Source organism: Cricetulus griseus, chromosome 2 (genome assembly GCF_003668045.3).
Source record: "Cricetulus griseus strain 17A/GY chromosome 2, alternate assembly CriGri-PICRH-1.0, whole genome shotgun sequence".
Lineage (NCBI taxonomy): Eukaryota > Metazoa > Chordata > Mammalia > Rodentia > Cricetidae > Cricetulus > Cricetulus griseus.
Genome location: NC_048595.1, coordinates 104,735,074 through 104,761,919, shown reverse-complemented (window position 1 = coordinate 104,761,919; position 26,846 = coordinate 104,735,074).

Genomic DNA, 26,846 nt, shown 5'->3' with positions numbered 1-26,846 from the left:
TGTTTTTGTCATACAGGTCTTTCACCTGTTTGGTTAGATACCACAAGATATTTTATGTTGTTTGTGGCTATTTAAAGGGTCATGTTTCCCTGATTTCTTTCTCAGTCCATTTATCATCCATATATAGTAGAGCTACTGATTTTTTTTTTTTTGAGTCCATTACTCAGTGGAAAAACCAGAAATCTTGAAATTCACAGGCAAATGAATGGAACTTGAAGAAACCATTCTGAATGGAACTTGAAGAAACCATTCTGAGTCACAGAAAGACAAGCATGGTATGTACTCAATCATATATGGATATTAGACATAGAGCAAAGGACTACCAGCCTACAATCCATACCTCCAGAGAAGCTAGGAAACAAGGAGGAACCTAAGAGAGACATACAAGGTCCCCTGGAGAATGGAAAGGGAAAGGAGCTCCTGAGCAAATTTGGAGCAAGGATACTCCTTGGATCCAGTTGTAGAGAGGGAGGAAGAATAAGCAAAGTGGTCAATATTATGCTGCGGAAACCCATAGAAACAGCTGACATGTCCAAGGACCCCATTCTTAAAGTTGGGGAACCATCTTTGGACCAAACTAAACCCTCTGAATGTGGGTGCCAGTTTAAGAGGCTTGTGAAGTCTATGGGATCTCTGACAGTGGTATCAGTATGTATCCCTAGTGCACTAATGGAATTCGTGATCTCTTTCCCCATGGATGGATACTTTCTGACCAGATACATGTAGGATGGCCTAGGCCTGGACCCCAAAGGTGTGACAGACTTTGATGATTCTTCATGGAAGGCCTAACCCTTCCTGGGGAGTGGATGGGGGTTGGGATAAATGGGCATGTGAGGGGCATGGGAGCATAGGAGGGAGAGTTAACTGGCATTGATATGTAAAATAAGATTAATTCTAAATTAAATAAAAATAAATAAATTTCTTAGTGTCATATTTCATCAATAGAATAGATCACACAAAACCATAGTATCAATGCACAAAGACAGGTAGTTGAAATGAATAATTATGATTATTGAGAAATTTATAAATACACATGTACTATCAGAACTTGAGATATTTTGGGACACAATGAGAAAAGCCAAAGAGAATACCATGCAAAGAAGAAAAATTGCTGTCAGTAATATCATAGAGAGAAAAATTTCAGAAAATACTCAAGAAATACTCAGCCATGTGCAAGCAGTCTATAGAACAACAAATAGACAAGAATACGAAAGAATCTCCTCATTATATATTATTTTTAAAGACAAAATAAAGTACTAGAAATGTTCAAGGCAGATAATTCAAATCCCTTACAAAAGGTGGTTGATCAGTAAAAAAACAACTGAGTATTCAAGAGAAACTTTTAAACCAAACAGGCGTGGGCAGATATATGCCAAATTCAGGGTTAAACTGTTGACCTAGACTATATATTCATGAAAAATCTAATATTGAAGGAGAAGTAAAATCTTTCCATGATAAAAACTGCTAGAAGGGTTCATGACAACGGAGACAACTACAGAGGATATCAGAATGAGGTATTTCACTGTGAAGAGAATGAAAAGTGCATCCAAGTGATCACAGAAGATAAAAAAAGCCATGCCAACTCAGTTGATCAAGTCATATCTAAATCACAAAATCAACAAAACAAAGGAAATCATACACATACTTCAATAGTATTCTGAGTATTAGTGGTCTTAATTCCCCGAAAAAGACTAATACAAGCAGATTCATTTGGAAATAAAGCAGTCTATCTTTTGTTGCCTACAAGTAACACACCCTTAAATCAGTTATAAACACTACATTGAGGTCAAAGAATGGGACATATATTCCCAGAAAATGGAACATGAAAACAAGAAGATGTAGATATTCTAACACCCGGGGAAACAGATTTTAACCAATAAATGTTAAAAAGAGGTAAATTTAGATAATTTATTTTCATTAAAGGAACAAATCAACAAGAGTGTAGTTTGATTCTTATGGTAGGCACCAAACACATATGTATCCAATTTATGAAAAGAAATACCACTAAATTTAAAAAGCATAGATTAAGCTAGCACAGTGTGGGTGGGAGATTCGCATATTTCACTGTCACAAATACAAATGGACAGTTCATGCTGAAAAAGCCTCACCAACAAATAGATGAAATGACATCATAAATTAATGATCTAACATACACCAACAGAGTAAGATTTTTAATTGCTACTTTAATTTAAGTTTTTATTTTCACATATTTTATTCATGCATACAAATTAAATGTGATTACATCTGTCCCCAATTTCTCCATTTCAACTACATGAATAAGAACCCCCTCCACCTTGCAACTTAATGAACATTGTTGATAACCCACAAGTTCTACTTAGAGCTGCACATAATTGAGTATGTATATGGCCTCTTTACAGTAGCTAATGGAATTTTCTCAGAAAATGATCCTAAATTACTGCACAAAGTAAATTTAAACAAATAAAGGTGATTTAATATCATGTAATCTATATTGCCACAGTGGAGTTGAGCTAGATACCCAGAAAGTACATAAACCTATGGAGACAGAATAAGACATCATATTGAATTATACTATTCAATAATTATATTATGTAACACACTCGATGAGTAAGAAAAGAATTGACAATGTTTTCATGGAGACATTGGAGTGCATAGATCTGATCTATTCATATGGCAAATAAATTAATTCAAAATAGCAATGAAATATCTTCAACAAAAGTCTAAGATCACTAGGAAAAAGTGATTCTGAAGAGAAAAACCTGTAAAAATGCATATTTCCATGTTATGAAAAAATCCCGATAGTAAGGATTTTAATATTTAGACTATGAAAAAATCATTAATGCCCTTTAAGATAAAATCATTTAGAGGTAATGTTGCTTATCTGTATTATTTCTCTGTTTTCAAACTGCAAAATATAGAAGGAAAAACTTAACTGTGAGAATTTGATAGCGTTTCAAAACAAACAAAGCTGTTCTTAGAGTAAAGGCAAATATTTTCTTACTATTAAGGTCAGTGTTAATATATGTGTGTTATATTATTGTATTACATATTTCCTAAATTTTATATGCATAAATAAGCATATAACATATGTATACTCACACATATATGAGTGTAGGTGATATATCTGAAGGAGTGATTCTGCATACACATAATCAGTTCATCCGGAATCATTTAAATTTCAGGACAGCAAAACAGATATGACATTTTAAAATATTTATCATACCATAGGCGAAGAGATTTTCAAACATATCCCTGTATAAGTCAAAGCTTACTGGTGGAGAATGTGTCAAAAGCTTCACCAAGTGAATCAATATAAGTTCTCTGTGTCTTACGTGCAAATGTCATTCAATATTGATGACATAATTTTTGACCAAGATGTATTTTGGAGTAACTTTTGTTATGAACTCCCTGACATAATATTCAATGGCTTCTTGAACTCTTTCATAGATATCTGAAATTAGAGATGAAATGTTAATCAACGAGCTGCCTGTATAGTCTGTCACTTTGCTCAGTGGAAGGAAAAATATCTCTGAACAGCAATCCTGAAAATGATTCACTCATTTGAAAGACTCCATTTTCAAACTCTGACTTCCTTTTTAGTGCTACATAGCTGATGGCAATCAGAAACACAAAATTACAGTCACAAAGTACTGCAAGATGAAATAAACTTAAGTTTTGAAAATTGATGACCTGAGCATAATGTTCATTTCTGAAACTCACTCCTCAAAACTATGAAATTTATCTGATTTACCTAGCTTTAATTGGAAAAAATGCTTTCTAGTGAATGCTTTTTCCTTTTTCATTTCCATAATAAAGATCAAGATGAGTAAAAAATGCCTCAGAAGAAAATGTTATTCCTGATTTAATGGAACAATTTATGCACAAATATACATGGCAATAAGAATCTTTGAATAAATATGCTCATATGGGAAGAACAGTAAATATCACTAAATTATTCTTTCAGTTACCAGAGAAATTTATGTTTTAGACTGGGGCAAGTACCCAGATATACAAAAATAGGTTTACATACTCTTCAACCAATAAGAACTGACTTGATTTTAGTATATTTTTAAGGACCTTACAATTTTTGGTTATGTTGTTATTGATCACTAATAAATAAGCATTTAAAATACATATTGTGTTCAACATTGGCTATCCACAAGTGGGCAATATAGTTCTTTCTCCCCACAAAAATGAACCTCATCGGAATTTGCTTCCATGCATTTACTATATGTGGCTTTGTGTTATTTTCAGACATTTTTAACCACTGATAGATTTCCATTCTTGGAGTCTTCAGTAAAGGAGTTTCCTGAACAGTTTCTATTCAGGTTTTTTTCTAAATAGTGTATTAACACTTGAGTGTTTAGTTTTATTATGATATAAACATTTTTTATCACTATTGCTATTGTTGAAAATTTTTGTTATTTCATTTATGGGCATCATCTGTATTCTGTTAAATAACAAGTCTTAAAAGGCAGCATCTCATTGGGTATTGAAAAAAATATTCTTTGGTGTTCCCTATTGATTGGTCCCATCATTTATGGCAATTTCACAATAAATGTATATGACCTAGTTTCTACTTATTTTCAGTGAAATTCTATAGTTATTAAAAAGTAAAGGAATAACAAAAGTAATGGCAAATATATTATCAAATAATTATATTATGTTAATATTAGTTATAATTTCACTTTATAAGAATAATCTGGAGATTATTACCTTACAGATATTTAAAACTACATTAGCTTAAAACCTAATCTCATTTTATCCTGGAAATATGACTGAATACAAACCAAAGAAATATGCTAATTTGTAACAAATATTTTTTTTGTTTCCAGGTTTTCTTTTTTTACTTGGATTTATCTAAATTAACACAATCTTATTTTACATCACAGTCCTAGTTCCCTCTCCCTCCCATCCTCCTATTACCCTCAATTGGGGGATCATCAAGAATGTCACATCATTTGGGGCAGGACCTAGTCCATTCCCTTTGTATCTAGGCTGAGAGAGTATCCCTCCATAGGAAATGGACTCCCAAAGTCCATTAATACACTAGGGAAAAATACTGGATCCACTGCCAGAGGCCCCATTGACTGCCCAGGCCTCCCTACCCAGGTTCAGGGGGCCTGGTTTAGTTCTATGCCAGTTCCCCAGTTTTCTGGCCTAGGGTAAAAAAATAGCTTATGGAGGATTTTCTCATTTCTTTTTAATCTAGGATATATAATAGCAGTGAGATAACTCACCTTGGTACAAGAGCTCAGTGCAGAATCTGCAATAAAGAGACTTAAAAAAAAGAGGCAAACCAGAATGCTTATCCCACTAATATATGTACTAAATTTTGCAGATAATAAAAATCTGAGTCCTCGCATTTCTATTGGGATAATGAGGATATTTTAAATTTACAAACAAAAAGACTTCTGGTTTTGGATTCAGGATAACATCAATCATTCTCAAATTCCTAAATATGCAAATAGATGTGCTGTGCAATTAACCTAACATACTATTTCTCACATTTACATAAAATTTAAAATGCTAATAATTACTGGATGTACTTTAAAGTGAAAAAGAAGCAAATAAAAAAGAGGTTCCTATGCCAACTATCAAACTAAAAATGAAGTAATTATTAATAACAGCTTGTAAGATGTCCTAAGAATAGACAAACTGTTACATCAACATAAACTATCAGTTAGAGAAAAACAAGTGAATATATGACACTTTCACTGAATTCAGTACCATACAAATCTGAAAAAAAGAGTGAATGATAACATTATAAACAAAATTCTCTGATCCCAAAACCTTATAATGTCTTCTTCCAAATAAGAATAGTTTCTAAGGAAAGGGGTCAAATCTCTTCATGGGAAAAGTATAGAAAGAAATGTTTTAAAAAGATATACAAATATGGTAAGAACAAGGATATGTATATTTGCCACCACAAAATTAGAATTACCAATCAATAACTACAGATATGAAGAGCACATATAAACTTCATACCAACATCATACTTCAAAAGTATGAAATTAAGATAACATCTACATAGAATGTATAAAAATTGTATACATATACATGAAATGATGAATTTTATTTTTTTAAAAGGGCATTAGCAGAGTTTTTTCTAAGGGAAAAAGAGAACATCTAAATATTCCTCGACGTATGAGAAAGAAAGGATGAAGAGATGGCTTAGAAGTTGTCTGAACTGGCTGCATTTTCAGAGGAACTTGTTCAATTCTCTCCACACACAGTGACTCACAACTATATTAATTCCTATTATATGGTATGAAATATTCACCTCCATGGATACATGCATGAACACAGTACACAGATACACATTCAGGAAAAATACCCATACCTATAATTTTTAAGATGGCAATAAGTATTAATCTTTTATGAAAGTAAGTGAAAACTACAGTATATTCAAAGAGGGTATTTATAAAATAATTAAAAAGAAATGAACAGGTTTCGCAACATTAAATTTGGAATTTAAAATAGTTATGGGAGCTTTGTTCAGTCAATTTTGTTACTATAAAATTTAAAAGTAGGTGTTATAAAATACATAATTGTTAATATTTGTTATAGATTTCTACAATCGTTGTAGTTTCCAAGTTTCAGTAGTTCTTGTATAATCTGTGAACCCTTGCATGAAAGCTGAGTTTATGGCAACCAGATAACTTGAAACGCATCTATATAACTAGGATTACCAACTATAGTGAACAAAAGGCCAGTCTGGTCTTCCTGGAAGGTTGATGGTAAATTTACCAATATTTATCTTTAATAAAACTCCAAACCAGAACTCTAGTGAAGTTTGGTAGGATTTCTATTTTGCAAATACATCAATATACCCTGAAGGTGATGTAACACAATTCCATGTAGGCCCATCAAGTCCACTTTTGGAAGCCATCCATACCACATTCTGTACATCCTTGTGTACATAAATACAATTACTCCTGTCAACGTGTAACTCTGCTAGTTTCTGTGAAAATTTTTATTGAATTTTCTATCCTGAATGAGGTAACGGGCATGTCTGAGTTTATAGACAAATTGATAAGTGATGCGTGGAAGTTGCAAACCCTTAAATCCATGAGTAGTATCTGAAAACATAATGATGTTATTGGAGATAATACTCCTTAATTTATGGAATGTGCTCTAATTCTAATTTTTCAGAATCAAGTTTATGGTGTAATAAAAGAAACAGAGACTATGACTCAGCAATTATATTTCTTGAGAAATGTGTGTATGTGCAGCTTTCTTTGAAATTTTGAGTCATCATTGATAGAGTTTTCACTGTAAATTTGCAGGTCCATTTTGAAAGTAATTAAATTTAGTTATTAAATATGGGAAGGGATTTATTTCACAATACATTTCTATGTTTCTTAAGGTTATAGATATTTTAAAAGGTTAAATATGGATTTATACATGCACATTTTAGTATGCAAATAAACATTAGAAATTTGAGTAAAAATAATTGAAATTTCACATGAGACCCATTGCAAAAATTTACAATATGAGAACTCTAGACATATATTTTCTACTTTCATATAAATTATGATCCTGTAATCACTTAAATTATTACTGGAGCAATTAACAATGGCTGTAAAATCAAAGTTCAACTTACCACATGGGCAAACAATTTCAAGATTATAATATTTGATATCAGATTAAGTAAACATTTTAACAAATAAAGTAATGATGTGCACATTATTTTTGTGATCATATTGAGAAGTATAAATAAATAAATGAATGGAAATTTTTCAAAACAACCTTATTTATAACTTATCAGTCATCTTAGTAGTTATTATGATCTTGAATTTCATTTTATTTTATATTGTTGCTCTAAAACTTCCCCAGCATAAATTTTCAGGTCAAGTCTTTTTGCAAAACCTGAAAATAGTGAACATCACATTAAACAATTCTGGTTACATTGTTTTCCCATTTTTCAAACATTACACAATTAATGAATGAAGGTGACTATTTTGTTATTTAAAACCAGCTTCAATGTAGAGTTTAGGATTATAAGTAAAGAGTTTGTGAGTCATTGCAAACAGTGATGAGAATCTTCATTCAGCAGGGCAGAGGAATGAGCCAAGTAACTGTGTTTGATTAATGATCTGCAAATGTTGATGGGTAGTACATTTTATATATGTTTATTTATTTATATTAATAAATATATGGCATATAAATATATAATATATATTCCCTAATTTATATATGTATGTATATATATATATATATATATATATATATAGTTTCTGCACATATTTATATTAATGTCTATCATTCTTTTTTAAAAGTGCCAACACATTTTTTTTAATTCTTTTTGAGACAGAATTCCATTCTACAGCCGTGGCTGGTATTAATTTTGGGTGCTCCTCCAGATTCAGTGCTTAGACTACAATCATGGGACACCATTTTGGTCACACTATTCCAGTAATTGTCTTTACTAGTTTTACTATTTCTGTGATAAAAACATTATGATAAAAGAAACTTTGAGAGAAAATAATTATTTGGCTTATAATTCAGATCACTATTTACTTTGATGAAAATCAGGATAGGAACTCAAACAGGGCAGGAACCTGGAAGCAAGAGCTGATGGAGAGGCCATGAATGTGTCCTGATTACTGGGTTTCTCACCATCATTTGCTCAGTCCCCAGGTCCACCAGCTTAGGGATAGCAACACAGAAAATGGGTTGGGAGTTTCCTCATAAGTCAATAATGAGGGAAATACCATAAAGAAAATGAGTTATTTTCTTAGTTGAAGTTCCTTCCTTTCAGTGGTCTTTAGCTTATGTTTAGTCAACATATAAATAGCCAGCATAGCAATTAATTCTTAAATGAAGTAATTCATAGTAAGAACCTTAACTGTAAATTCTCTGTAATTTAACTTAACTATAAATTGTTTGAAATTCCCTGCAGTTTCCAAATTCCATATCCTGATATATCTTCCTTGTGATAACATGATAGTAGAAAACAAACTTGTTCCAAGCACTTTAAACTTTTTAAAGCTCTCTCTCTCTCTCTCTCTCTCTCTCTCTCTCTCTCTCTCTCTGTGTGTGTGTGTGTGTGTGTGTGTGTGTTATATGTGGTGTATTTGGTCCTCACAATGTCACAATGTCACTGCATGTTTTGGGGGCTAAAGGAAATTTGCAGAATCAGTTCCCCACCCTTCTTTCCTGGATTCAGAGGATAAAAATCAGATACACCCAGCTGGTCACACCTGTGCAAAAATATCTTTTATTCAAGAAGCATTTTGTCAGATCATGTGGTCTTGTACTGTTGAATGATTTACAATGATGTTAGCTGAAATCTGAGTCACTAATAGCACCATTTATATTGTCCTATCTGATATCTGTTCACCACTTATCAAGCAAGCCTCTATGTTATCTTTATCTCAGTAATTATTGTTAGCTCTTCAAACTCTCATATAATAAATATAATAATTAAAAACCCAAGGAAAAAGGAGTAATTGTTCAAAATTACACACCCTGACACAGAAGCTTAGCATTTGAAAAAAGCCATATTGGTGATTAAATGGATATGAGATGTGTGCTCAGTATTATGGGGTTTCCTATAGTATCTCAAGTGACTCAAATCATTTTTCTTTTATTTCCTTTGAGAAAAAATAAAATCACTAATGTTTATCCATAAATATATATATATATATATACATATATATGTATATATATATACATATATATATATATATGAAAATGTTTTAATATTGAAATTTTAACAATTAAAATTTTGGAATAATTCAAAACATTTCAAACTTTGAGACCCTACATATTCTAAAGTTTCTGGTCTTTTTGCCTTCTCTTTTTTACTTTTTATTCCTATATTCACAGAGAAGTGTAGGAAAGGAATCATGATAAACACAATGATACTGCTGTCAGGAAATACCTTATGTCCTGAGGTAAGCACATACTCTTTCTGTTTTGAGATTTAGCTGTGATCTTTATTATTTTCAAACTATTTGTGTGTGTGAAATGGTTACTAAATTATAATTATTTATAGATTTTATGCCTCTGCACATTATACAACCCAGTGGCACACACATAGACACTATGCATCTGGGATTCCATCTGCTTAGTGAGCAAATTGCATCAGGCATCCACCTTTAGAATTGCTGCTGGTTTCAGCTCTAGGTATCTCTCTAGTTCAGGCTGTGAATGTATTCTCTACCTTGAACCCTGTTCTCTTTTCCTTGAAAAAGATATGTCGCACAGGAAAAGTTGCCTCCATACAGTGTATGTAACTTTGTATTGTGGTTATGTCTCGTACATGAATTATAATTTTTAAATTATAAAGCAATTCTTCTTGCACTATTTTTATAATTTATTTTATTTTTGTTTCATATGCATGTCTTCTTTCCCTGCGCACATGTCAATATACCATATGTGTGATGTGTCATAAAAGTCCAGATGGGGGTGTCATATCTCCTAGCACTTGGTTACACATATTTGTGAGTCACCACATGGGTTTTAGAGATTGAAATGTAGTCCTCTAACCTCTAATGTGCCAAGTAACTACAGATTCTGGATCGATGGCTTCTTCTCTTTATAGTCCATCAGAGGAGTTAATTAAAATTAAAATAGCCCTTCATGGGATATTTTAACTGGCAGGGGATGGGAAATCTTTGATATATGCCACATTAAATTATATAAATAATCTTGCTTCTACTTCGAATAAAATAGAACACAAAACAATTTTCTTTGCATTTGACTGTGTCACAAACCTACTATAACTAAGATTTCTAGAACACAAAAAAAGGAAGGGATATTTGAAAAACCTTAGGGATTCAGATGTGGCTATGAGTCTCTCTGTGTGTATTATGTGCATATATGTATCTATTTATGTATGTGCATATATCTAAAATAATAATTAATCTAAAAGACTATAAATTGGGAGGCAATAGTGATGGAATAGATGGGAATATATGGAGTGGGAAGTGTATGGATGGCAATTATGTAAATACATAGTATTAAGTTCTCAAAAAACGTCAAAATAACTGTTAAAAAATTTCAATGGGCTAACAGGATGAATAAGCAAAAGCATAGTTTAAATGTATAAGACTTCTAAGAATTTGTACAAATGTAAATGAATCAATATCTCAGAAATGATCCATTTCCATGACAAACAGGAAAATTCTACTGCTTTTGCTGTCAGAAGAATGCACATTTTCTCTAAAGAGAGAAAAAAGAAAAAGGATTGGTGCCAAACCATCACTGACTTCCTACAGACCTTTAAACTCATAGAAGATGTTATATCAGTATTTAAAGAGAAGAGTTATCCAGGTTCAAAAGGTCATGAGGTAATAGAAAGGGTCTACCTTTGCCTACCAGAGAAATTACTGTGTAACACTGACACTCATATGTGCATATAAACATACTTTGGAGGGTGTATAGAAAAGGAGAAAGGACTGATTTTAATAACAATTAACTCAGCTATTTAAAGCAAAATATGATGTGACCTACAAAATATGCCTCAGTTTTAATAATAAAAATAATTTACAGTGGCATTCTGGTAGCAGAATTTAAAAAAGAATTAAGATAAGTAGTCTAATACAAAGGCAATTCCAACAATCATTCTTCTTTTTAGACATTTGTAACAAATAAATGGTGAAGGCTATTTTGAAGTTGCCAATAACTACTAAATTACATAACTATAAAAATATTCAAGTTGTCTTTTTAAATTAAAATGTATGTTAAAATAATTGCAGATGCTAAAGCAAGGTTCTCTACTCAACATTGTAGATTTCCTACATGCTTTAATGGTAGAATTTTGTCAGTTGTGATTCTGGAGTATTTTATTAATGCTGATGAACTTGTAAATGATTAAAAATGCAGTTGACTTACTGGGTCAATGAGATACTCTTAATAAAATAAATAGTTCTAGATTTTCTACACCTATATTAAATAATTTTTTACGAATAATATCATGTTATTGCATGCATGTTTTGAAGGGTGAACATGGATTACTGGATAACAAACTTGTGTGTTTTTCTTTGGGAAAGACTATTTCTCCTGATTTTAACATTTCTTAGTTGTCTGTAATTCAAAGCTTCTTGAGCATTTTGATATCAGCATCTGACCCCGACTATGGGTTGAGTCCTTGTTTAGATCGTGTTTGTTAAGTCATCAAAGTTACTTCATAAATACTGATTAGATACTATGTATATACTTAGAAGTGTGTGTGTGTGTTTGTGTGTGTGTGTGTGTGTGTGTGTGTGTGTGTGTGTGTGTGTGTGTTTGTGTACTAACAGTTGCTAAAGAGCACATGAATATGAAAGAGAGCAAGGAAGATTGGGATAAGAATATCAGAAAACTTAGGTGAAGGGAAGTATAGGGAAAAGTGATGCAAATTTTAATCTAGTAAAATAAAAAATAATTTAAAAATATTGGGATGTGTGCTTGACTGTTTACAGAATGAGCTTAATAGAAGAATAAGGAACTGCATGCTGTAAATAGTGCCACCGTGATGGGTAATTTTGTGTGCAGATTTACTAGACAACTTTACTCAGATTCTTATACAAATCCATCTGTACTTTGCTGAGAATGTCTTTCTAGATAGTTATCATTTAAATGACTAGCTATTGAGTAAGATCCTTATCACCAATAATGTTAGAATTTCTCATCCAAGCAGTTTCTAGCATTAGTATAAAATTTTAATTCATTAACGGTAAGAATGCTACTAAAAAGATATGTCGTACAGCTTTTATCAAGTTTCCAGCTCATGAATCTACCCCAAAATTGTTGAATTTTCCATCCTTCATAGTCATGTGAGCTTATTCCTTACAGTAGATCCATGATCAGTTGATCTTTTCCTATCTATCTATCTATCTATCTATCTATCTATCTATCTATCTATCATCTATCTATCATCTAAATTTATTTTTTGTTCTTCCATCTAGCTGCACATACATCTATCTAATCTAAAATATATTTTCTCTGTTTCAATGTAGAATATATTCCATAATATTAGGTTTCCAAATCCACCATACTTTTTATTAGTTCAAGAGAATGTCATATAATTTTGAATGCATTATGTAAATAAATGCTATTCATCACTCTCAGAATACACCTAAATTAAGTGCATTGAAATCTAAGGTGATACAATTCTCAGGAACTAATGAAAAAATAGAAATCATATCTTAAATAATTTTCTAAATATGACCATTCATAAAACTTTCCATGCTGATAACAGATAATGGATATTTCATCAAGGAATTGCATTTTCAGATTCATTTGACTTAGAATACAGTTCACTGCCATGAAAGAGTGTATCACAGAACATTTTATAGTCTTTCTTCCTTCCTTACTTCAATCCTTCCTTCCTTCCTACCTTCCTTCCTTCCTCCCTTCCTTCTTTCCTTCCTTCCTTTTTTCCTTCTCTTTCTTAAAAAGGTAAAAACTCAGCAGCTTACAGCTTTTGAGTAAATGACTTTCATGATTGAACTTAAGTACTTGAGAGTTTAATGTATTCTGTAGGTATCTGGTCAACCCCTATGCAATGCTGTTTGACTCTTTAGACCAGGTTAAAAACTGAAGTTTGTAATCATTTAATGGAATAATTCTAATTCAAAAAGATCCAGATGAAAGAATGTCTGCCTAAATTTGGTTGATATTTTTCTGTCCTAACATTAGGAGTGTAAATCTTCCATTACCACTCTAAGAAATGATTATTTCTCCTTTGCAAAGTTTAAGAGTTGTCTGGTGAAATTATCTTGTCACATAAATAATGAAATTAAACTCATAGGAGAAAAGGATCCTCAACCAGTGGGATGTCCTAGATGCTAAAAATTTTGGATAGTTCATGTCTTGCAGTAGTCCAAACAAACAGCAACTTAGTCTTTAAAAAATAGTCTTTGCTGGATAAGCCTGGTGACTTCCTTTGATCCTGATAATCCACATAAAGGTAGGAAAAAAGCACTACCTCAAAAATTTGTCCTCTATCCACTTGTATGCAAGTTCTCACATTCAAACACATGCACAATTTTCTCAAGACAGAGTTTCTCTGTCACTTTGCTGGCTGTCCTGGAACTAGCTCTTATAGAACAGGATATTCTCGAACTCACAAAGATCCACCTGCCTCTTCCTCCCAAGTGTTTGGACTAAATAAACTGAGAAAGAAAAATCACATGATCATACCACTAAAGTTCTTCGAGACACCAGGAATAACAGGAACATACCTAAACATAATAAAAGCAATATACAGTAAAACATTCTCAAACTAAATGGACAGAAACTCAAGGCAATTCCTCTAAAATTAGGAACAAGACAAGGCTGTCCACTCTCCCCATAACTCTTCAATATTGTACTTGAAATTCTGGCTAGAACAATTAGACAAAAAAAGGAGATCAAGGGGATACAATAGGAAAAGAAGAAGTCAAATTTTCACTATTTTCAAATGACATGATAGTTTACATAACTCACCCAAAAAAAGTCTACCACAGAACTCCTACAGCTGACAAACACCTCCAGCAAAGTGGCAGGATACAAGATTAACTCAAAAAATCCAGTAGCCCTACTTTATGTAGACAAAATTGGGCTGAGAAAGAATTCAGCAAAGCATCACACTTTACAATTGCCACAAACAACATAAAATATCTTGGGGTAAAGCTAACCAAAGAAGTGAAAAAGTTGTAATGCAAGAACTTTGAGTCTTTAAATAAAGAAATTAAAGAAGATACCAAAAAATGGAAAGATCTCCAATGCCCTTCGATGGGTAGGATCAGTATATTAAAGATGACAATCTTGCCAAAACCAATCTAAAGATTCAATGCAATCCCCATCAAAGTCCTAGTACAATTTTTAACCAACTTTGATAGAACAATTCTCAACTTTATATGCAAAAATAAAAGTCCCAGGACAGCCAAAACAGCCTGTACAATAAAGGAACTTCTGGAGGCATCACCATCCTTGACTTCAAGTGCTATCATAGAGCCAAGTCCTGAAAACATCTTCGTATTGGCACAAAAAAATAGACAACTAGACCAATGGAATCAAACTGAAAACCCTGATATTAACCCATATACCCAGGAACATCTGATTTTTGACAAAGAATGTTATACAATGGGAAAAAGAAACATCTTCAACAAATGGTGCTGACATAACTGATGTTGGCATGTAGAAGACTACAGACCAAACCATATCTATTGTCAAGGACAATACTTAAGTCCAAAAGGACAAAATAACTCAACATAAATCCAGCCACACTAAACCTCTTAGAAGAGAAAGTGGGTGATATCCTGGAAAGAATTGGTATAGGAGACTACTTCCTGAACATAACACCAGTAGCACAGACACTTTGATCAGCAATAAATAAATAGGACCTCCTGATACTGAGAAGCTTTTGTAAGGCAAAGTACACAATCAAAAAGACACAATGGTAGCCAACTGAATGGGAAAAGTTATTCCCCAACCCCACATCTGACAGAGGGTTAGTGTTAGGGATAGCTAGTCACCAAAAAACAAATAATCCAATTTAAAATTTGGGTACAGTACTAAATAGAGAATTCTCAATGGAGGAATCTAAAATGGGTGAAAGACACATAAGAAATTGGTCAACATCCTTAGCCATCAGGGAAATCCAAATCAGAACAACTCTAAAATACCAACTTACTCCTGTCAGAATGGGTAAAATAAAAAACACCAATGACAGTTCATGCTGGATAGGATGTGGAAAAAGGGGAAGAATCCTCCACTGCTGGTGGGAGTGCTAACTTGTACAGACACTATGGAAATCAGCATGGTGGTTCCTCAGGAAAAGGGAAATAGTCTACCATAAGATCCAGCATTTTCAATGTTAGCATATACCGAAAAGATGCACAATCATACAACAAGGGCATCTGTTCAGCCATGTTCATAGCAGCAATATTTGTAATAGCCAGATCCTGGAAGCAACCTAGATGCCCTTCAACTGAAGAATGGATAGAGAAAATGTGGTACATTTACACAATGGAGTACTATTCAATGGAAAAACAAACAAACAAACACTGGAACCTTGAAATTCCCAGGAAAATGGATGGAACTAGAAGATACCATCCTGAGTGAGGTATCCCAGTCACAAAAAATGGTAATATTCACTCATATATGGATTTTCGACATACAGCAAAGGAATACCAGCCTATAATCCACACTGCCAGAGAAGCTAGGAAACAAGGAGGACCCCAAGAGAGATGTACATGGTTCCCTAGAGAAGGGGAAAGGGACTAGATTTCCTGAGCTAATTGGAAGCATGGTGGGGGGAGAGAGTAAGGTAGAAGAAAGAGAAAGGGAGAAGAGGAGGGGAGAGGAAGACATATGAGAACAGAAATATTTAGTCAGTAAAGGATAGAGGAGAGCAAGAAAAGAGATGCCATAACAGATTGAGTCATTATAGGTGTAAAGAGAATTCTGGCACTAGGGAAATGTCCAGAGATCTACAAATTTGTCCCCACCTAACAATATAAGCAAAGTCTACCTTAAATGCCCTTCTTCGAAATGAGATTGATGACTACATAAATGCCATCCTAAAACCTTCATCTAGTAGCTGATGGAAGCAGAAACAGACACCCACATCTAAACACTGAGCTCTGGACTCCATTTACAGAGATAGAGGAATGATGATCAAAGGGGTCAAGACCAGGCTGCAAAAAAACACAAAAACAGCTAACTTAAGCAAAGGTTGCTCAAGAAACTAGACTGATAGTTGGGAAACCAGGATAGGTCTGTTGCAGATTCCCTGAATGAGGATTTCGGTTTGTAATTCTGGGCAATCTGTGGGGCCTCTGGTAGTGGATCAGTATTTATGCCCAGTACACAATTGGGCTTTTGGAATCCATACAACATTAGGGATACTCTCTCAGCTTAGACATATGGGAGACTGTCTAGACCCTCCTACAAATGATTTGACAGATGCTGAAGATCCCCCAAGGAAGTCCTCACACTCACTATGGAGCAGAAAGTGGTTGGGATAGGTGAAGGGGAGGTCAGGGGAGGCTGGGAGGGAGAAGGAATTGGGATTTGCATTTAAAAGAAGCTTGTTATAATTTAAAATTGGTCTAATTACAACAGTGAACAAGGCAAAAAGACAGCCCACAGAATGGGAAAAGATATTTACTAAGTCTATGTCTGACAGAGGGCTGATCTCCAAAATCTACAAAGAACTCAGGGAGCTAGTCTCCTAAACACCAAATAATTCAATTTAAAAATGAGGTATAAAACTAAATAGACAATTCTCAATACAGGAATCTAAAATGGCTAAAAGACACTTTCCACCGCTGACTCATCACAGACCAGGTGAGTGACCCCTGCTTTTACCCAGCTGTCCTAAGTGCCATTCACCCAGATCCCTCCAGGCTTGTCCCTGCTTGAAACAGACACGCCCAGGCAGGGAGGAGCTCCCTGAATCTGGGTACAGGCCACTCTTCCTTCCCTTTCCGCCACTGACCCATCACAGACCAGGTGAGCGACCCCTGTTTTTACCCAGCTGTCCTAAGTGCCATTCACCCAGATCCCTCCAGGCTTGTCCCTGCTTGAAACAGACACGCCCAGGCAGGGAGGAGCTCCCTGAATCTGGGTACAGGCCACTCTTCCTTCCCTTTCCACCACTGACCCATCACAGACCAGGTGAGCGACCCCTGTTTTTACCCAGCTGTCCTAAGTGCCATTCACCCAGATCCCTCCAGGCTTGTCCCTGCTTGAAACAAACACGCCCAGGCAGGGAAGAGCTCCCTGAATCTGGGTACAGGCCACTCTTCCTTCAGTTTCGGTGGACCGATCCACCAGGAGAGTGAGGAGACTACGAAGAGAGGCTAGAATATCCAGAGCTTCGATCATTGAATTCCTGGCCCACACACACTACAGTGTAACAAGAGGAGATAGAGAGATCCTACCTGCACTCACTGGAAAAAGATATGGGAAGAAGACAGAATAAGAACTCGCTCAACAACAGAAAGACCAATATGACACCACCAGAATCTAGGGACTCCACTCCAGCAAGACCTGAAAAGCCCAACATAGTGCCTGAAGAAGAGATGGACCTCAAAAATTATCTCAGCAAGATGACAGAGGCCTTCAAAGAGGAAACAAGAAAATCCCTTAAAGAAATAGAAGAAAAAGCAAGCAAAAAATTACACGAAATGGAGGAAAAGACAAACTAAAAAATTCAAGAAATAAACAAATCTCTTAAAGAAGCTAAAGAAACCCAAAATAAAACAACCAAACAAGTGAAGGAAGCACTTGAAACAGTTCAAAGCATGAAAGCTGAATTAGACACAATAAAGAAAACACAGAATAAGGCGATGCTGGAAATGGAAAGACTGGATAAACGATCAGGATCTAAAGACGTGAGTATAACTAATAGAATCCAAGAGACAGAAGAGAGAATCTCAGCTATTGAAGACTCGCTAGAGGATATACATTCATCAACCAAAGAAAACCTCAAGTCCAACAAATCCCTAACACAAAATATCCAGGAAATATGGGACACCGTGAAAAGACCAAATCTAAGAATAATAGGTGTAGAAGAAGGTGAAGAAACACTGCTCAAAGGTACAGAAAACATATTCAACAAAATCATAGAAGAAAACTTCCCCAACCTACAGAAAGATATGCCTATGAAAGTACAAGAAGCTTATAGGACACCAAACAGACAGGACCACAAAAAGAAGTCCCCCGACACATAATAATCAAAACTCCAAATCTACAGAATAAAGAGAAAATATTAAGAGCTGCAAAGGAAAAAGGCCAAGTAACATATAAAGGAAAACCAATTAGAATCACACCTGACTTCTCAATGGAAACTCTGAAAGCCAGAAGGTCTTGGATAGATACCCTACAAGCACTAAGGGAGCATGGATGTCAACCCAGACTACTGTACCCAGCAAAACTTTCAATCATTATAGATGGAGAAAACAAGATATTCCATGACAAAAACAGATTTAAACAATACATATCCACAAATCCAGCACTACAGACGGTTCTGGAAGGAAAACTCCAAACCAAGGAACATAACTACATGCACAAAAACACAGGCAATAGATAATCTAATTTTGCCAAACACAAAAAAAGCAGGAGGGCAAAATCCACACACAATGACACCACCAACAATAAATCCAAAACAAACAAGAACCAACGAACAATGGACATTAATATCCCTAAATGTCAATGGTCTTAACTTACCCATAAAAAGATATAGGCTAACAGAATGGATACGAAGACAGAATCCATCCTTCTGCTGTTTACAAGAAACACACCTCAACTTCAAAGACAGGCGATACCTCAGAGTAAAAGGATGGGAAAAGATTTTCCAATCAAATGGCCTCAAGAAACAAGCCGGTGTAGCAATCCTAATATCTAACAAATTGGACTTTAAACTAAAATCAATCAAAAGAGATGAAGAAGGGCATTTCATACTCATCACAGGAAAAGTCCATCAAGATGAAATCTCAATCCTGAACATCTATGCTCCAAATACGAAGGCACCCACATTTGTGAAAGAAACATTACTAAAGCTCAAACCACACATAAAACCACACACACTTATAGTAGGAGACTTCAACACTCCCCTTACACCACTAGACAGGACCACCAGACAGAAACTTAACAAAGAAACAAAGGACCTGAAAGAAATTATGACCCAACTGGGGTTAACGGATATCTATAGAGCATTCCATCCAAACTCAAAAGAATATACCTTCTTCTCAGCACCACATGGCACCTTCTCTAAAATTGACCACATAGTAGGCAACAAAGCAAACCTCCATAGTTACAAAAGAATTGAAATAACCCCCTGTATCTTATCAGACCACCATGCATTAAAGCTAGAATTCAGCAACAATACAAATGGCAGAAAACTTGCAAACTCTTGGAAAATGAATAACACCCAATTGCACCATTCCTGGGTTGAGGAAGAAATAAAAAAACAAATTAAAGACTTCCTAGAATCTAATGAGAATGCAGACACAACATACCCAAACTTATGGGAAAGCAGTGCTAAGAGGGAAGTTCATAGCACTAAGTGCCCACATGAAGAAACTAGAGAAAAGTCACATTAGAGAACTGACAGAACAACTGAAAGCACTAGAGCAAAAAGAAGCAAACTCACCAAGGAGGAGTAGACGCCAGGAAATAATCAACCTGAGAGCTGAAATCAATAAAGTAGAAACTAGGAAAACATTACAAAGAATCAATGAAACAAAGAGTTGGTTCTTTGAGAAGATCAACAAGATAGACAAACCTCTAGCCAAACTAACCAAAAGGCAGAGAGAGAGCACACTAATTAACAAAATCAGAAACGAAAAGGGAGATATAACAACGGACACTGTGGAAATCCAGAGAATCTTTAGGTCATACTTTGAAAATCTGTACTCCACAAAATTCGAAAATCTAATGGAAATGGACAGTTTCCTGGATAAATATCACTTACCAAAATTAAATCAAGATCAGATAAACAGTTTAAATCGAGCCATAACCTCAAATGAAATAGAAACAGTCATCAAAAGCCTCCCAACCAAAAAAAGCCCAGGACCAGATGGCTTCACTGCAGAATTCTAACAGAAATTCAAACAAGAGCTGATACCAGTACTCCTCAAACTGTTCCGCACAATAGAAGCAGATGGGATATTGCCAAACTCTTTCTACGAGGCTACAATCACTTTGATACCCAAGCCACACAAAGATAAGACTAAGAAAGAGAACTACAGACCGATATCCCTCATGAACATTGATGCTAAAATACTCAATAAAATATTGGCTAATCGAATCCAAGAACATATCAGAAAAATTATCCACCACGATCAAGTAGGCTTCATCCCAGGGATGCAAGGATGGTTCAACATATGAAAAACCATCAATGTAATCCACCATATAAACAAACTGAAAAAGAAAAAACACATGATCATCTCACTAGATGCGGAAAAAAGCCTTTGACAAAATCCAACATCCCTTCATGATAAAGATCTTGGAGAGAAAAGGAATAACAGGAACATATCTAAACATGATAAACGCGATATACACCAAACCAAGAGCCAACATCAAACTAAATGGAGAGAAACTCAAAGCGTTTCCTCTAAAATCAGGAACAAGACAAGGATGTCCACTCTCTCCATACCTCTTCAATATTGTACTTGAAGTTCTAGCTAGAGCAATAAGACAAGAACAGGGGATCAAAGGGATACAAATTGGAAAGGACGAAGTCAAACTTTCACTATTTGCAGATGACATGATAGTCTACATAAGTGACCCGAAAAACTCTACCAGGAAACTCCTACAGCTGATAAACATCTTCAGCAATGTAGCAGGATACAAAATTAACTCAAAAAAATCTGTAGCCCTACTGTATACAGATGATAAACTCAATGAGAAAGAAATCATGGAAACATCACCTTTCACAATATCCACAAGCAACATAAAATATCTGGGGGCAACATTAACCAAAAAAATGAAAGACCTATACAATAAGAACTTTGAGACTTTAAAGAAAGAAATTAAAGAAGATACCACAAAATGGAAAGATCTCCCATGCTCTTGGATAGGTATAATTAACATAGTAAAAATGGCAATCCTGCCAAAAGCAATCTACAGATTCAATGCAATCCCCATCAAAATCCCAACACAGTTTTTTCACAGACATTGAAAGAACAATACTCAACTTTATATGGAAAAATAAAAAACCCAGGATAGCCAAAACAACTCTTTACAATAAAAGATCTTCTGGAGGCATCACCATCCCTGACTTCAAGCTCTACTATAGAGCCATAGTTCTGAAAACAGCTTGGTATTGGCACAAGAATAGACAGATAGACCAATGGAATCAAATTGAAGACCCAGATATTAACCCACGCACCTACGAACACCTTATTTTTGACAAAGGTGCTAAATCCATACAATGGAAAAAAGATAGCATCTTCAACAAATGGTGCTGGCACAATTGGATTCCGACATGCAGAAAATTGCAGATTGATCCATACCTGTCACCATGCACGAAACTTAAGTGCAAATGGATCAAAGATCTCTCCATAAACCCAGCCACACTGAATCTCCTAGAAGAGAAAGTGGGAATAACTCTTGAACAAATTGGCACAGGAGACCACTTCCTGAACATCACGCCAGAAGCACAGACACTGAGGTCTGCAATCAATAAATGGGACCTCCTGAAACTGAGAAGCTTCTGTAAGGCAAAGGACAGAGTCAGTAAGACAAAATGACCACCCACAGAATGGGAAAAGATCTTCACCAGCCCCACATCTGACAGAGGACTGATTTCCAAAATATACAAGGAGCTCAAGAAGCTAGCCACCAAAACACCATACAATGAAATTAAAAAGTGGGGTGCAGAACTAAACAGAGATTTTTCAACAGAGGAATCTGAAATGGCTGAAAGACACTTAAGAAAGTGCTCAAAATCCTTGGCCATCAGAGAAATGCAACTCAAAACAACTCTGAGATACCACCTCACACCTGTCAGAATGGCTAAAATCAAAAATACCAATGACAACCTATGCTGGAGAGGATGCGGAGAAGAAGGAACACTCCTCCATTGCTGGTGGGAGTGTGAACTTGTAAGACCACTTTGGAAAGCAGTATGGCGGTTGCTCAGAAAAATGGGAATCAACCTACCTCAAGATCCAGCCATTCCTCTCTTGGGTATATACCCAAATACTGCATGTCCATACAACAAGGACATATGTTCAACCATGTTCATAGCAGCATTGTTTGTAATAGCCAGAACCTGGAAGCAACCTAGATGCCCCTAAACTGAAGAATGGATAGAGAAAATGTGGTTCATTTATACAATGGAGTACTACTCAGCAGAAAAAAGCAATGGAATCTTGAAATTCGCAGGCAAATGGATGGAACTAGAAGAAACCATCCTGAGTGAGGTAAACCAATCACAAAAAGACAAACTTGGTATGTACTCTCTCATATATGATTTTTAGATACAGAGCAAAGGTTTACCAGCCTATAATCTGCTTCCCCAAAGAAACTAGAAATCATTAATGACTCTAAGGGATAAATGGACCCCAGGAACGGGAAGTGGCATGAACTCCCGAGCTAATCGAGAGCATGAGGGTAGGGGAGTGGGTGCTGCCACAATAAGAGCACAAGAATAAGAGTAGAGGAGAAGAAATGGAGGAGCAGATATATTGAGTTGGGGGAAGAATAGAGGAGAGAGAGCAGGATGAGAGATACCATATCAGAGAGAGCCACTATAGGTCCGAGAAGAGATATAGAACTAGGTAGATCTCCAGAGACCTACAAGGATGACATGATCTGACAGTCCAGGCAGTGGAGGAGAGGATGGCCTAGAAGCCCTTCCCCTAGAATGAGATTGATGACTACTCTCTATGCTATCCTAGAGTCCTCATCCAGTGGCTGATGGAAGCAGAGACACACATCCACAGAAATACACTGAGCTGAAATTGGGTACCTAGTTGAAGAGAGGGAGGAATGAAGAACGAAGGGGTCTGTACCAGGTTGGAGAAACCCACAGAAACAGTTGGTCTGAAAAAGGGAAAGCATATCGACCCCAGACGCTCTTTGGGAGGCCAGTACAGGACTAATCCAGCCCCCCAATCATGGATGCCAATGGGGAGGCCCCTGCACTCCTGGGAGCCTACGGAAGTGGACTGGCGTTTTGCCCTGGTGTGTGTGTGGGGGGACTATGAGAGCCCATCCCACTTGAAGGGATGCGCTCTGTCTCTGGACACATGGGGAAGGGCCTTGGCCCAGCACAGGAAGATTTGGTGGACTTGGTGGAACCCCAGTTGGGGGCCCCACCCTGCCTGGGGAGTGGACGGGGTGGGGGTAGGTTGGAGGTGGGGGAGAAGAAATGGGGGTGAGGGGAGGGAGAGGGAGAGGGGAATTACATGTGAAACAAGCCTGTTCCCTAACTTGATTAATAATAATAATAATAATAAAAAGAAAAAAAAAGAAAGTGTTTAACATCCTTAGCCATCAGGTCAATGCAAATCAAAACAACTCAGAGATACCATACCATCTCACTCCTGTCAGAATGGCTAAAATTAAAAACACCAAGGACAGTTTCTGTTGGAAAGAATGTGGAGAAAGTGGACCATCCCTCCAGTGCTGGTGGGAGTGCCAACTTGTACAGCCACTTTGGAAATCAGTATGGAGATTCCTCAAGAAAATAGGAATCATTCTACCACAAGATCCAGTAATTCTACTCCTAGGTTAATAAGCAAATGACATACACTCATACAATATGGACATTCGTTCAACTATGTTAGTAGCAGCATTATTTGTAATCCCCGGAATATGGAAGAAACCTAGATGAAGAGTGGATAGAGAAAATGTGGTACATTTACACACTGAAGTAATACTCAGCAGGAAAAAAATGGAATCTTGAAATTTGCAGGTGAATGGATGGCACTAGAAGAAACAATAAGGAGTGAGGTAACCTAATCAGAAAGAGACAAACATATGCACTCACTCATATATGGATTTTAGACATGGAACAGGGGATTGCTGTCCTATAATACCACCAGAAGTGAGTCTGGGAAACAGGGAGGACCCTAAGATAAACATGTATGGTATCCCAGATAAGGGGAATGAGACAGGATCTCCTGAGTGTGTTGGGAGTATGGGAGGAGGGGAGTGGGAGCTGGGAGAGAGAGAGGGAGGAGTAAAGGAAGACAGAGAAAGACATGGGGGAGCAGGAAGATTGAGTAGGGGGAAGAATTAGAGGAGAGCAAAATAAGAGATATCATAATAGAGGGAGCTATTATAGTTTAAAGAGAAATTTGGCACTATTGAGATTTCCAGAGATCTGTAAGATTTATTCCAACTGGCAATCTAAGAAATAGTGGAGAGGCTGCCTTAAATGACCTTCCCTGATAATGAGACTGATGACTACCTTATATGCCATCCTAGAGCCTTCATCCAGTGGCTGATGGAAGCAGAGGCAGACACCCACAGCTAAACACTGAACTGAACACCTGAAACCCAGTTGCAGAGAGAGAGAGAGGAGTGATAAGCAAAGGGGTCAAGACAGGGCTTGTGAAACTCACAGAAACAGTGGACCTGAACAAGAGGGAGCTCATGAACCCCAGACTGTTGATGTAGAGGCCAGCATGGGACTGATCCAGACCCCATGAATGTGGGTGTCAGTGAAGAGGCCTTAGATATCTATGTGGTCTTGGGTAGTAGGTCAGTGTTTATCTCTGGTCTTCCAATGGACATTGGGAACCCATCCACATGGAGGGATACTCTCTCAGCCTGAATGTATGGGGAAGGGCCAAAGCCCTGCCTGGGATGATATGACAGACTTTGGATATCCCCTATGGAGGGCCTCAACATCTCTGAGAGCAGATAGGGGATGGAGAGGTGGTATGGGGAATTGGTGCAGGTTGGGGGAAGAGGGGATGGAGAGGGAGGTGGGATTGACATATGAAGCAGGCTTGTGTAGGGGAAGCTGTAGCCACGCCTTCTTAGGGGCTGGCTACAGGTGTGCCTGAACAGGCTTGTGAGGTCGTGGTCAGAGTGACGTAGTGTGACTGCGTTTTGTGGTTTTGGTTTCTCTTTGGTACTTGCTGTACAGGCTGCTGACCCACTGGCTGGCTAGGTCACTCTGTAAGTAAGGCTTTTCCCTATTAAATACCCTTATATTTCTACCTGACTCCATATTGGTAATTTCCCACTATATCTGGTGTCAGAAGTGGGATATTGGAAACCTACACCCCATTTGGGACAGGCTGTGGGTTCCATTGGGCCTGTGGCCTAGGCCCGGAAAGCGCCCTCTCTCCACAGGCATTCCTGGCTAGCAGCCAACCCGCTGCAGCTGAGCTGCTCAGAACCATCCACCCAGCTCGGAGACAGTTTCTAGCTGCCTAGAGTCGAGGTAGGCCTCGGCTTTCAGCAGAGGCTTCCCCTGGCCGCTGCTGCGGGAAAGCCGAATCTGTTTCAATGGTTGCGGCCACAAGACGGTATACTCTCTAAGATAAGTGCAGCCGCTTTTGTGACCTCTCTCCACTGCTGACCGACTGCTGCCAAACGCCTCGGAATAACTGAATGCCTGTGCTACCTGCTGGTCAAATATATTTACTGCATCTGGAGTAGAAATCAGGTAAAATTATGGTGGAATATTTATCATTTGCTAAAATTGGTAATATTTTTGCTTATTACATGAATTCACTGTTTGAGGAGGATGTTAATGTGCCAATTACTGGCCTATATGCCATAATGGCAGTTAGCTTGCTGGTACAAATAGTATTACTAGCCAGAGGACTCAGGAATAGGGATAAGGATAACCTCACCACCTACTTACAGGAAATAACAGCTTTACGATTAGGTCAGACCACAATTGTGCAGCAAGTGGAACAGAAATTGGATGATAAGCTTGGCTCTGTGTCCAATACACTAAAGACAGAGCTGTCTGATGAGATGCAGCATATTTATGATAAGATATACACAGAGAGATCCTCCATGTCTGAGGCCCTAGAGGCTAGGCTGTCAGAAGACCATGACCAGCTAAAGAATATCTGTAGACAGCTAGAAACTCAGATAGGCAATGTTACCCAGCAACTAGATTCAACGGTGCAAACTACCCAGCATAGGGTTGAAGAATTAGACAATGCCATTCAATCAGTTATTGAAGCATCCAAGGTAACAGATCAGAAATTTGAGTCTAGATTTGAATGTTTAGAAGATAATTTACAGTACAGGGCTGACAGATTACATAGGTCCATACGGTCGATTGCTGAGGACTCAAAATCAGCAAATCATGACCTGGAATCTAGACTCCCATACCTAGAAGGCACTTTCCATGCCATCCAGATGCTGCCTAAGGATGATCGTATTAAAGACTTAGAAAAACATGTAGATGAGCAGTTAGAGCATTTTACAGATTCACTAACGTGCTTGGAATCTTTTATGAT